Here is an 8,394-nt window from a genome sequence, read left to right on the forward strand (position 1 = left end):
CCCCCCCCCCCCCCCCCCCCCTCTGCCTAGTCCTCTCTGTTGTCACAAACTGTAAACACACACATCAACACGGCTAAAGTCTTCCAGACTAGCTGGTGTGATTTAAACGGTGTTCATATATATGTATGTAGGTACATAAATACGGGAGAGTTCCTGCTGAACAGAGTTCACCCGTCTGTATCTCCTGAAGGCGGGGGGGGGGGGGATATATGTTTGTTGGAATGAAAGTAACACATTGCCGTCCATGTCGTCTTTGTGTTTCTTTTGGGAAACCACGACTTGCTAATAACCGAAGCCTTTCTGCTCAGTTTTTAATGATTGAAAAGAAGCTAACAACAACAATCTTAATGACAAACTGTACGGCTACAAAGGGAGATCCGTTTGGGAAAGGATACATGCATGGTAGTGGAGATTACTATATATATATATAATTATATATATACATAAATACGTACATATACGTATATGCATATGTATTGTATATAGAACAGCAGAAGCTCTCAGACATCTCAGTACCTCCCTCCCTTCCCCCCTCTCTCACTAACAGACACACACACACACACACAAGGTAACCACATAATAATATTCACACACTTCATCCCACACAAGCTCTTCACATGAAGTGGCGAGGTGGTTGTTTTAAGGATCTCCAGTCCAGGTTCAGCCTCTCTTTGGGATTATTCATAAATAATAAATCAGCAGCGGCGTTAGGGAGTTACAACTGTTTGCATGTTTTGATTTCCATTCGAGCTTCCACAGGAGTACAACTTTTTACAAGCATTTTCCCCTCTTTTCCTCCCCCTATTTTCACTTTACACTTTTGTCTGAGAAATATATCATCATTTATGATTTATGGGCCCTTGCATTATACCATTTACACATGAGAGCTGTGAGAAGTTGCATTGCACACCATCCCCTTGTTTACTGGCTGCAGCTCATTCTGATCTCATTCTAACCGTTTGAGATAGAAGTAGGATCTGCCCTGTGTGTGTTTAATCGCTCATGCTTTCACTCAGACACGAGTGCCATGCCTCTGCAAGATGCCATCACCATTAACATGTGACATTTATAGCTAGCCCAAAGGAAAAGCATTATTATATTTATCGCTTTCATACTGGTGATTTCCAAAATGCAAAACAGGTGGTTGCTTATTGACATTATATATGGAATATGGAATAATAAATAATGGTTCCTCAGGAAGGATGATGCTGCTTGGAACTGAATGCCTCATTATCATGAGTTTGCATTAATTCAGTACTTGAATGTTTCTCTCTATCTATCTCCCTCTTTCTTTCCCTCTCTCGCTCTCTCTCTCTCTCTCTCTCTCTCTCTCTCTCTCTCTGCCTCTCTCTCTCTCAAATTCAAATTCAAATTGCTTTATTGGCATGAATGTCAGGAAAACAATATTTCTGAAGCGGTAACGATAATGCTACAATTCATTAATAATAAGATGAGGAAAGAAAAGCACAAAAAATGCATGTTTACAAGAATGCATTGATTAAACTAAAAGATGTAAATTGAGTAAAAAAAACAACAACAAGGAAATCGTAGGAGAGAAAAAAACTGTGTGTGTGTCTCTCTAACTGCACCCCCTCACTCTCACATCTATCTCAACTTCTCTCCACACTGCCCCCCCCCCCTCAGCACGCTTTCTCACCGTCCCCCTCTAATCTGTAAAACCGCACATGTGGCTCGGTGCGCAGAGTGATGAGAGGAAATGTCACATTCTCCTGCAAGCAGCAGACCATCACACTGGAATGTCAATTGGCTGACTGGTGTCGCGGTGCAGGGATGGAGGGATGGAGGGATGAATGGGCTGAGGAGTGGAGGATGACAGAAGCTTCCCTGTTCCATTGTGTTTTTTAAAGACATGGCATTTTTCGATGATTATTCTAATCCCACCAAGGACCTCTGAGCTCGGACTGGGTGCCTTATCTCCCCTGCGCAGTCATTCTCTCATTAAAACACAATCACAGGCCACCAACTCTAATAAACCTCCGACTTCCTCTTTGAACGCGGACGGGGAGGGTGGTGGTGAAAATGCAGATTACAGGAGGTCTGTCTGCCAGCCCTCTGTACGTGACATGGGGAACAGGACGCTGTGTCTCAGCACTTCTAGAGCAAAAAGGCCATTTCAAATTCATTGGATTGGGTCCTTATTTTGTTAAAACCATATTGAAAAAGGTCAGTCTTTAATAAAGGCTATTGGGATTATAGAGTGCCTAGTGGTATTAGTGATGTGTGTACCTTGATAGTTTGTGGTTGCCATGGAGAAGTGGATTGGAACACACTTCTGAAGACACTGCTCTCCGGGCAAGTTGTCCAAAGTTCAAATCAAGCCAAACACTTGCAGGCATTGAAGCTGCAGCCTGCAATCCTTCTTGACTACCGTATCCCACCTTCTCTCTCTCTCTGTGACTCTCTTGCTTTTTCACACACACACACACACACACACACACACATGCCAGACAGGCTTTTTCATAAACCCTCTTTAATCATGAGCTCAAGTGAATATTTCAACCCCTGCAGCGTGGCTTAAATTCTAACATGGTGCAGTAAAGAGGGCCACTTTGTCACATCCCTACCAACTTTTGTGTATATGTAATGTGTATAAATCTAATTTACTGACATTTTGAATGTACAAATTTACTCTCAAAGCAGTTTTCATAAATAATTAGCCTGTTGCCCATATAATAATCAGATAACGGCCCAATCAGTGAGCTCTTTGGGTTTTTAACCAGTCAAGAAGTCTTGGATCTTTAGCTGCTCATGTTGTAATGAATCCAGGTAAAGAAAAGTCAGCCAGCTTGAGAAAAGAAAGGTCATGTAGATGTCGACTGGTTGGGAGATATATTGTCACTGAGACAAATGTGTGCTAGAAGAAGTGTTCCGATCCTTTGCTTACTGTACTGTTAGTAAAAGTATCAAAACCACAAGATAAATGTACTTTTACAAGTTAAAGTCCTGGATTTCAAAATGTAGTTCAGTAAAAGTGCAAATTATAATGACAGTTATATTAACATATAAGCAGCATTGTACTTGGTCAAGCTGAAGCAACCTTTAACTACTTATACTGGTCAATAAAGGCGGATGATCATACGCTTTATAACGTATTAAACTTCAAAGAAACTGGTCACTAAAGTTGTCATTGTGTCATAAACAGTAGAGTAAAAAACAATATTTTCTTATTATTATTTTAACAATAAGTGTTTCCATTTAATGCAACAAACTGAGTTCTCATGTAAGCAGCATTGTGGTATATCATCATAGTACATAGAAACAAAGATTGATCAGTTCCATCTACTTGCAAAGTACTTCTCCTGGCCAAATCCATGATATGATAAACAAAGCTAGAGATGATTTATGGAAATGCAAATAATGATTTGGCATAACTGCTGTTAAAAGTTGTTTTTGTCTCCGCTGATGAAAGGGTCGGGGGAGCACCAAGATTGTAAATTATCATAACAGCTAGAGTTTCGACATGTGCTTCTTTAAATTTGAAGCACACCACCGATGTGGGTCTTGTTTGCGACTGAGACCGGACCACTGCAATGCAGCAACCACTTTGGAAACATTTAGCACCAGCTTTCATTTCCTTTCTCCCCCTCTTCTCGCTCTCCTCCTCCTTCTGCCTACTAATCACCATCCCCAATCATATCTGACAGAAAATCCCAAATCAATAAAGACTGTCTGCTACCCTTTACAAAACGCTGATGATCTACATGTGATTGGTTTGGAGACCATATCGTAATTCCTCATCTACAGGAGCTCTGGAATGAGGTTTATCTCCAGTCCAGGTCCTCCTTCAGCCACTGTGGCTTCAACTACTTAGTAAACTATGGGGGCAAACTTACAGTGCTATTGGTATCCAAAATCCTTCTGCTTGGTCCCTCAAGTCGTAGCCCCCTGCTCGCGTGGCAGAGACTCACCACCCCCGTACTCTTTGTGTCCGTACATTGCTTAGAGACGTAAAAAAAGGGGATTTATGGAAATAATATGCATTAAAAGATGAGCAAGGAGCCAAAGTCAGAGCAGGCAGCTGTCACTGGTAGTGATTCAGAGGTCTATGAGGCCTCTCACTTTGTTCCTAAATTATTCATGCAATCTGTCAATGCTGCTGTCTAGGCAGACTCCTCTCTCCATGTGTTCCATGATGACAGACATCCTGCACTGTGTTCACTGCTATCTTCTCAAAATCCCTCACATGAGACACACACTGCGTTCACAAAGCTCCAGCACATGTTTCTGTGTGTACATGGGAGAGTGTATACTCCCGCTCATATGCTATGGCTACATTGCTTGAATGTCTCCTCTTGTGTTTTATCTCACTAGCTTTAGAATCATTTTGCATCTTTGTAATTTGCTTTAAAGTCTTTGTGAGTGTTGTCATTATGTCTCTGTGTGTGTGTTCCCTCATGCAAAATAGATACAAAACACAGTGGCATGTGAATATTCAGACACAAATGTGCACACACACACACACACACATACACACACACTCAATCACACACTCACATGCACACACACACACACACTCTGACACACGCACACACTTCATGCTTGCAGTCTCAAAGAGTGAGCTTCCTCTTTCTCTCTCATCCCAGAGAGAAGCTGCACTTCCACTTCCCTTTGTAGGAGACTATAAAAGACAGATATTCATCAGATGTTGGAAAGCATGTATTATTAAAACGCTTCTTCAAAATAGTCTCCTAACGCTCCCTCCACAACATGATAAATATGTATATATACATATATACTGTACATAAAGAAAAACTAAAAGATAAACTAGTCTACTACTACAAATCTAATATGGTATAGGGTTAGGGTTAGTATATATATATATATATATATATATATATATATATATATATATATATATATAGTATATATACTTTAGTATATCCATCCCTCTACCTTAGTGTCTTTGAGTGGGACCACGCAGCTCAAACTGAGGCCGATGTGACAGTGCTGATCCAGGCCATGTCACTCAGCATCAGGACCGATGGGTCTTATCTACAGTATCAAGGATGGCCACATTGTTGTGTTGTTGTGTTGGAAACTCTACGTAGACTCATGATATTAGTTTAGTGGTTGAAGCCTCACATTGAGGGCATTTTCAGCTTTCTTAACACAACTTGATAGATGAGTCTCATTGCGAGCACTAAGTGGCTCTTTAAGAAAACGGGAGCCTGGTTTGTTTCTATGGATGCTGACGTCAAGTGTTTGTACAGCAGCCTCAGGGAGGATGTAGGCTGGATATACTCACATGCACACTCTGAAGGATGGATATATGCACAAACAAACACACACACACACACACACACACACCCACCCGAACGGGAGAAAAGTGCACGCCACAGAGCTGAACCAGCTAACAATGGGACAATGTCTTGTTATAACACACACACACACACACACACACACACATACACACACTTTTAAACATTATCCCTGAGTACACAGGATGGCTGCGTCCAACAGTGAGCTAATTAAGAAATGCCCAGTGAGTAGATTACCAATGTAACGGTAACCAAGGCCGACCGCTTCGCCTCCATAACAACCGAACATCCAGTCTGAGAAAGAGAGAGAGCTTTAAATCAGCAGTTGGTCCCTGTGCTGATGGCGTCTAGGTTTCATGTTTAAGGGGAAAAAACACGTAATTGTTTCTTTCTTTCTTCGTTTCATCTCCATCACATCTGACTTTTCCCTTCTCCCTGCACATTGTTCCTTTGTTGCAGGACTTACTGTAATGATAAGACCTGATAAACAGGATCTCTTTCTCAGCTGGGGCTCCTGCTCTTTCTGTCCACGTGGCTGCTTATCTTCCAGACACACCTTTGCTTTGCAACAAACTTAAATCCCCAACTCAGCCAAGGTGAGGGACGCTGTGAACACCTGTCGCCGGGTAAATCCTGACCACTGGGCGATGAGATGAAACAGACAGATATTACTCTATTTACTGAAATGTGCATATTTGTCAGATTGAGCCGTCCTCTGAATCACTCTGTCCTTTATCTCGTTTTTCTCCCCAACTCTTTTCCTGCATCCTCTTAATTTTCTTCAAACACACATTTCTTTCTGTCATCATTTGTTTTTAAAAGATGACCATTTTATCACAACTATTATCCTCTCCGTTATCTTTTAACTTGTAGTTATGATCTTTCATACTGTTTTTTATCATTCAGATGGTCATCATCAAGAAGTATGTGTGTCACATGGCTTCCAGCTTCCTGTGATCCTTTCATTTAGAGAGAGAAGAATGTTGCCTTCTCTACAATATGCTGTCTCATTTCACTGGAGTCAACAGCTCTTGTCACTGGTTTGACCAAACAACTTGGAATAAGGTTTAAGTTAACCCTTCGACACAAAGATGAAGCAGTAGTCTTTAAAAAAAAAAAGGTTTTGGTTTGTCATTTTTGTCCACTTGAGGGCAGAACAAGTTGTAAATACTCGGAGTGACATGGCTAAAACTACCAGAGCAAAATTAAAGTAAAAAAGAATTCAAATCAAATATTATTTATAGGATTTGGGGGGTTGTATTGTGTCTCTGATGCTACCACACGCATACTGACTGGAATAAAACATCCATGGTGGTCTGAGTGAGATCCGGTTTCTGAATGTCCTCTGATCCGGTTTCTGAATGTCCTCTGTCTTCAGTCTCCGGGTGAGCTGTCAGTCTCCTTTCCCTGTTCTACGTCCTGTCCCTGTTTTACTTCCTGTCCCTGTTCTACTTCCTTTTCCTGTTCTACTTCCTGTCCCTGTTCTACTTCCTGTCCCTGTTGTGTCCCTGGTCTAGAAGAAGTCTCCCAGCTGATCCTGCCCTGGACTGACCAAAGCTGGAGAAAGAGTTATCTAGCTGATGAATCTTACCGAGCTACTGAGCATGTGCAGCTCCCATCTAAGATAGGATAGAAGGGAGACGTCTCACTCTGGAGCTAATGCAGAGACCTAAACCCACAGGGTGAAACAGGATCTGCAGCAATGTGCAGTACAACAAGAATATGGTGTTTTTAGAAAATGAAACCATGGAAACCTATCCTGGCACAACCTCTAAATACAGTTACGAACCTGAAAATTAGCAGCCTATGGGCCCTTTAAGCTTTCATTTGGAGTCTTGATTGTGAGATGGATATGATAAGATTCCTTCATTGTCATTTCTTAGTACTCACATAGGAAACAAACCAAATGTTTCCTCTGCATTTAACCCATTGTATTCACTAGGAGCCCATCAGGGCAACTGGCAGGAGAACTACCCTAACATCCATGTTTTGGGTGGTGGGACGGGGCATTGAACCACCTGATGAACATAAGTCCACTATAAACTCTCCTTTTGCTTCTGTTTTGGTCTCCACCAGTTCCTGAGGGAAATATCTGGCTCTTTAGCTTCTGCTACAATAGGCCAGTCTCGGTCTGTTGTTCTGGTGCTAGGCAGGTACGTGTTCAGTAGGTTAGAGATCTTTTTTTTTTCTATCTTTTTTTCAATTGGTCGAAAAATGTTAAAACACTCTATCTAGATGAGGGGAACTGTACAGTTGGGAGATAATTCTCTATCTTCAAATGATCTCATTGTATGACAGTGTCACATATATATTCTCTATGAGCTTGTTCCTACTCTTCACTGAGATTGATGTTTACACTGAAATGTTCCAGACTCCATGTTTTACAGCTCCATCAAGTAGAAATACGGTCTATATATCTATCTTATCTGTCTAATCTTTGCATGTCTTAAATGTCCAAAATACAAAAACTTTAGGTTTATGTCATTTAGCTTGGAGCATTCCTCCTTTATGTGGCTCTGTGTCTCTCTCTGTCCTTCCGAGACATACTGTAAGTGTTGACAGTTTAACATGCACACATCCACTTACACAGCTGTGAGGACCCGACCAGGTGGATGTCTCAGCAGGCGGTAACTCCACGAATCAGTGAGCCAGTCTCGTGACATCATGTCTCCAGCAGAGCCCCCCAACCCTCTCCGCTTCCTGTTTCAGTCCTTCATGTCCCAGCAGGTGATCCTATCTGCTTCATTTATATATATTTAATATATATATATATAAATATATACATATATACCCTTTTCTACAGTCACCAAAATAAAAGGACTCTTGTGTTTTTTTTCCTCCTCTCAACACATTGCGGTCTTTGTTGTGGTGCAGAGATATCTCATCCATCTCTTCTGAGGCGATATACTGTCAGTCACGCACCGTGGAAGGTCAATTCTTTTGTTTGCCTCACAAATCATAAGTGTCTTTTATGGAAGGAAAGCAAATAGCTTTCAGAAGAAGACAGGAAAGAGTTTTGTTGGCTCCATCCTGGGCGTTTTGTTGTTTCTTTATGTCAGGGTTTTCATGATGTGTCCCATGGAGCTGACGGAGGCCGGTAGCCAAGGTGTTTACC

This window comes from Etheostoma cragini, chromosome 10 (genome assembly GCF_013103735.1).
Source record: "Etheostoma cragini isolate CJK2018 chromosome 10, CSU_Ecrag_1.0, whole genome shotgun sequence".
In the NCBI taxonomy this organism is placed as follows: Eukaryota; Metazoa; Chordata; class Actinopteri; order Perciformes; family Percidae; genus Etheostoma; species Etheostoma cragini.